This window comes from Elephantulus edwardii, unplaced genomic scaffold, assembly GCF_000299155.1.
Source record: "Elephantulus edwardii isolate Elephantulus edwardi_28Jun2011 unplaced genomic scaffold, EleEdw1.0 scaffold00166, whole genome shotgun sequence".
NCBI lineage: Eukaryota > Metazoa > Chordata > Mammalia > Macroscelidea > Macroscelididae > Elephantulus > Elephantulus edwardii.
Window position 1 is genome coordinate 1,412,176 of NW_006399916.1, and position 6,388 is coordinate 1,418,563.

Consider the following 6,388-nt stretch of genomic DNA (forward strand, 5'->3'; position numbering starts at 1 on the left):
AAAGTAAAATCTGTTGGACAATCATCTGTATAACTAACTGATAAAAGGTCCATATTTATTCCCATTCCAAAGAAAGGTGACCAAACAGAATGTGAAAATTATCGAACAATATCATTAATAGCACATACAAGCAAGATCCTGCTGAAAATTATCCAACAACTACTGAAACTTCACATCAACTGAGAACTGCCAGTTGTGGAAGCTGGGTTTAGAAGAGGCTGTGGTACTAAAGACATGATATTTAATGTTAGATGTGTCTTAACTGAAATCAGAGAGTACCAGAGGACTGTCTATCTGTGTTTCATTGACTATGTAAAGGCATTTGACGGTGTGAATAACAAGAAACTGTGGCTGACTTTGAGAAGAATGGGAATCCCAGAACACTTTATTGTGCTTATGTGAAACCTATACTTGGAGCAGGAGGCAGTCAGAACAGAGAAAGGAAACACACCATGACCTAAAATCAGGAAAGGTATACTCGGGATGCATCCTATCTCCATACCATTCCAATCTATATGTGAAAGAGATCATTAAGGAGGCTGGACTCTATGAGAAGAAATATGGCATCAGGATTGCAGAAAGATTTATTGACAACCTACATTATACTGATGCTACAATCTTGCTTGCTAAAACAGAGGAGGACCTGAGACATTTGCTGCCAAAGGTCAACAAGGGCTGCTGTCTGCAAAATGGATTGACACTCACCATAAAGAAAACAAGAATTTTCACCACTGGGAAAGTTGGATGATGGAGAAGAGATGGAGATTATTAACAGCTTCAGTTTGCTTGGCTCCACAGTCAGTGCTCTTGGTGTCAGCAGCCAGGAAATAAAAAGACAAATGCATTGGGAGAATCTGCTGCCAGGGACTTCTCCAGAATACTGAGGACCAACAATATCAGTCTGGTGACTAAGGTGTGCCTTATCCAGGCCATGGTCTTCTCAATGACTTTCTATATCAGAGAATTAGGCAATGACTAAGGATGATAAAAGAAGAATAAATGCCTTTGAGTTGTGCTGGAGAAGAGTATTGAATATACACCAGGTACTGCTAAAAGAACAAACAGTTCTTTCCTAGAGAAGGTGAAACCAAGTTTCTCCTTGGAGGCAAGGACTTTGAATCTTTATCTGGCATACTTTAGGTATGTTGCAAGAAGAGACCAGTTGTTGGAGAGGGACATCATGTTTGGAAGGGTGGAGGGACAGAGCAAGAGAGGAAGACCCTGGATGAGATGGATTGAAACAATTACTGGTGTAATGGAAGTAGGTGTATCAGACACAATGAAATAGCTCAAAATGGACCAGGGTTCAAATCTGTTGTATATAAGGTCACTATGTATTTCAGGTGACTCAATGATGCATAACAACACCACCAAAGTAAAATACAAGAAAATAAAAATATTCATTTGGTGTCTGAAATAGCAAATGTAGAGAGACTTCTCAGTAGAACAGTGTTTGTTAAAGACTTTTGGGAGAGAGGAATAGGAAGTTATTTTTTATTGAAAATTAAATTTTAGAAATAGATAATGTGACATTTTTATGACATGAATGCAATCTTTACTGAATTACACATTTTTAAAAAGTTAAGTGTCTAACTGCATTGTCTATGCCACAGTAAAGAATGGAAATTCCAGAACACTTAATTGTGCTCATACAAAATCTATACCTAGTCCAAGAAGCTGTTGTCTGAACCAAGCAAGGGAACACCGTATGATTTAAAATAAGGAAAGGTATGTGTCAGGATTTTATCCTTTCTCCATACCTAGTCAATATGTATGCTGAACAAATAATTTATGATATTGGACTCTTTGAAGAAGAATGTGGCATCAGGATTAGAAGAAGACTCATCAACAACCTGCATTATGCAGATGACATAATTTTGCTTGATAAATGTGAGAAGGATAAGAAACACTTGCTGCAGAAGATCAAAGACTATAGCCTTTGTTATCAATTACATCTCAACATCAAGAAAATATAGGCCCTCATCACAGGACCTCAACATTATTATAGATGGAGAAAAGATTAAAGCTAGTGGTGATTCATGTTACATGGATCAAAAATCAACACCCCTGATACCAGTAGTTAAGAAATTAGGAGATGTATTCCACTGAAAGCAAATCTACAGTCAGGAACCTCTCCAAAGCTGAAAAGCAATGATGTCAGTTTGAAGACTAAAGTGCTCCTGATATATACCATTGTCTTCTCAATCACATGCTAGGCATCAGAGAGTTGGAGAATGAATAAGGATTACAGAAAAATGCATTCCTTTGAATTATGGTATTCTAGAAGAGTGCTGAATACCCAATGGATTTCCAAAAGAACAGATATGTCTTGGGAAAAGTGCAGCCAGAGTTCTTTGGAAGCAAAGATGTCGAAGCTTCATTTCATAGTTTGAACATGTTGCTAGATGAGGCTATTTATTGGAAAGAGACATCATGCTTGAAAAGATGGAAGGTCAAGAATGGAAAAGAGGACCCCCCCAATGTGATATATTGACTAGGTGACTTCAGCAGCAGGCTTGATTGAGTGTGTGAGAGATGAAGAGGATGGCACAGGATGGAGCAGGGTTCAGGCTGGCTCTTCACAGAATCACTATGAGTCATTCTAAATTCAATGGCACATAACAACAACTATGACCACAACAAATTACAGATTTGAAATGTCTAACAATTTCATCTTACTTGGATCCACAATCAAATTCCTGGGTACCAGAAATAATAACAGGAGGCATATCACATTGAGAAAATCTGCAATCAGAGATCTCTCTGAATTACTGAAGAGCAATGATATTAATTTGAAGGCTTAGGTTCACTTTGGTTGCATGTTTGATCAATTTCTGATTGCAACAGTCGGTAGAAGTCATCTGTTTTCTCAATGCCTTTGAGATGTGGTGTTCAAGAGTATTGAGTATCTCATGGATTGCTAAAAGAATGAACAGATATGACTTGAATAAAGTGCAGTCAGAGTGCTCCTTGGAGGCAAGAATAACAAAGTTCATATGGAATTTGTCTTTCAATATGACTTCTCTAGCCCTTACTCAATGTTGCTATGCAGATGGGCAAGACTACACAAATGGGGTATAATGACCTAAACACAAGGGGACTGGTTATCTACTTTCTTCAAGGAGATTCGGTCAGTCTTAACAATCTACAAGGGAATTGGCTACTCTTGCCAATAAATTGAAAAACTCTTGCTATAGAAACAGGCATTCTTTCCTCACCAGAAGAGATGGAATTCTTTGCCCAGCCAGAGAAAAGAGACCTTCTCCAACCTGATGAAATGTAGGACACACTTTGGGCCAGCATTAGCAACAAATACTGAACTGGAGAATTGGATATGAAATGGAACTTTGAGGGTGGAGGGAGCCAATATTGGAAGGACTAAGGATTTTGTTGGAAAATAGTGAGATGAGAAGCCAATATTGTAAGGACTGAAAATTTGGAAACAGGGTCACAAGGCTTGAGGCTAGGTGCATGCACATTTTGAGAGCTGTCTTCACTATATTTTGTTATTAACATGCTTATGGAAACTCTGAAACAACACTTATAGAAAGGCTTCAGGTCTTTTGTTCCTAGGATCTCTATGAGTCGTGTTTGACTCAATAGCAATCAACAATAACAACAATCTGAATTATAACCTTTTAACTCCCAGTATGGTTATGTGTTGTCTGTGAGCTCTCCCATCAGATTTTGGACACAGTCAAGCAGTTATATTGGTGATGAGATGAATAGAAGGAAGCAGGGAAGCATGGGGAACATGTCTAACCTCATAGGAACTGGTTTTGTGTTATTGATGCTATCAGCAGGGAGAGTTTCCTCCTGTGAAACTCGTAAAGATCAGATATAGTGCCCACTATGTGGCCTTTCCTCTTTTTACAATATGTCTCACATATTTGGGGCATATTGTTAGGAGAGGCTGTTCCTTGGAGATGGAACATGGCATGATTGAAAAGGTGGAGGATCGGTAAAAGATAGAAAGATCCCCGACTGATTGACCCAGTGACTGGGGCAATGTGCTCATCTATGTTGGAATTGATGAAAATGGCATAGGACAAGACAGAGTTCAGATCTGTGGTTTATAGGGTCATTATGATATGTACTTAATTCCTAATAACAACAAGAAACTACAATATTGAGGAAGAAAGAAACATTGCATTTTAATTTAAGGAAGTGACTTAAATACTGATACTTTTTCTTTCTTTTTTTTTAACAGAGGTTTTGGATTTCCATTCATTCATTGCCGCAATTTTCTCCCTTCCCATCCCTCCCCACCAGCTCACTTCCCCTCCGAAGAGAGAAAAAAATAAAATTCCTTCATTAGTATACATATCTGTCATTGCTGCTAATTTTATTACACTAACTGAAACAGTGTAACAGTATTTAAAAATATTCTAAATATACTATTTTACTATCTAAAATGTGAAATAATGAAAGGTTCTATGGGGGAAAACCTATCATGGGTAAAAAGAAAACAAAATGTAAATGGGGAAATGATAATTTCTTCAACAAATGGTGTTGACAAAATTGGACTGAAATTTCCTGAAGAAAGCTGAAACAGAATCCACATACATCATACACAAAAATCAACTCAAGGTTCATCAGAGACTTGGGAGTAAAGCCCCAAACCATAAAGCTCATCAGAGACAAACTCTGATCAAGTTTAGATGGCCTATTCTATTGTATAAAGAGACTGCCAAATATAGCCAAAAAGGCACAATGTGGAGAAGATCAAAATGACGAATGGGACCTTCTAAAGATTAAATCCCTGTGCGTATAAAAAACATTTAAAAAACAAAACAAATCCCACTTCATCTTACAATAGGATATTTCCTAAAGGCTAAAGGAAAGGTTTTAGCTGAAGTCATCCCAATATTCAGTAGTTTCTTAAGAATGAACCCTACTCCATAGAACAACTTGATTTTGCAAACATTCCAAAGGGAACTCTGGTGGCCTACTGGTTAAGAAGTTGTACTGCCAACCCAAAGAGATGTGGTTTGAATCCACCAGCTGCTCTGAGGGAGAAAGATAGGTAATTACTTCCTGTGAAATTTACAGTTTTTTAATACTTACCGGAGGGTCAGCTGTGAGCCAGTTCTGAATTGAACTGAACAACAACAAACATTCACAAGTTAGCCTAGGCAAGAGTACATTACAGATACAATAACTGCACACACAGTAAGTGCTTTATTTCCTTTACTTTTACCATAACCCCACCAAGTGAGTGTGGTTTTATCTTGCCTATGTTACAGATAAAAAAAGGTAAAATATGGAAAAATCTGTGCGTTTGATAGACAGAGCTGGAGTCTAAAGAGGACTGATTTTCAGGTCTATGCCTTAAAGCTTTTTATAAAAATATGTCCTTATAGAACATTCTATAGAATGTGGGAGGTAATTTTCAGACATATCTCAGGAATGTGCTCTCAAAAACACTCTATAAGCTTTCCTTTTTGCTCATACATCTCTATCTCTTTCTTTCCTATGTTCTTATGTGATTTCTCTCCAACATTCTTAGACCAAGACAATTTTGAATTGATTCTTTTATGATAACTCCATGTGTGTCCCCTCAGCACAGTCTTCCTCCATCCTTTTTATATAAAAATACATATCTGGCAAATAATTTGTCATTTCAATATTGTTGTTGTTTTTCTATTTGAATCAGCATTTCCAATGACCAACCCTTTATTCTGAAGTGAATGGAATTGAACCACTAAGCTTCCTATTATCAGCCAACTACATTAACCTTTTGCCTCACCTAGAGGCTCTACTTAGTATTCAATTATGACGTGATTTATGTGATTTATTTTCTTTCACTTATTTTTGTTCTAGAAGGAGAATCTGACTTGGAGCTTACCTCATCTCTCAAGGAAATCAGGGTTATGAATTAGACTAGGTCTAATTGCCAACAGGTCCTTAATCTGCAAATGAGCATAAAGCAGAATTCATTTCATTTAATCATTGCAACACTTCATGCATTAAAAAGAAGTAGTTAAGTTTTTCAGGTCAAATCATTGAGGCTATCAGTACTCACCCAAGATGGGGGTCCATAGAGCTCTGTCTGAAGTGGGGCCTCGCTCTTGCCACAGAGAAAACAATTGCATTCCATCTGGACATGATCCATGCAGGTTTCAGAAAATGCTTAAAAATAAAAATCTAGTTCTCCACTTGAATAATTCCCTGCCAAAGACAAACTAGCACTTTTCAAATAAAAAAATTATTATTCAAAAAAGCAATTCAAACTCTCTTAGATTGTTGTCATTGTTGTTTTATGTCACCTAGTCAGATGCCCATAGCTGACCCTCCAGTGGGTTTTCAAAGGCAGTGCAGCACAAGGGAGAAGATGGCCCATCTTTCTCCCATGGAGCAGCTGGGATTTGAACCACATACATTTGCA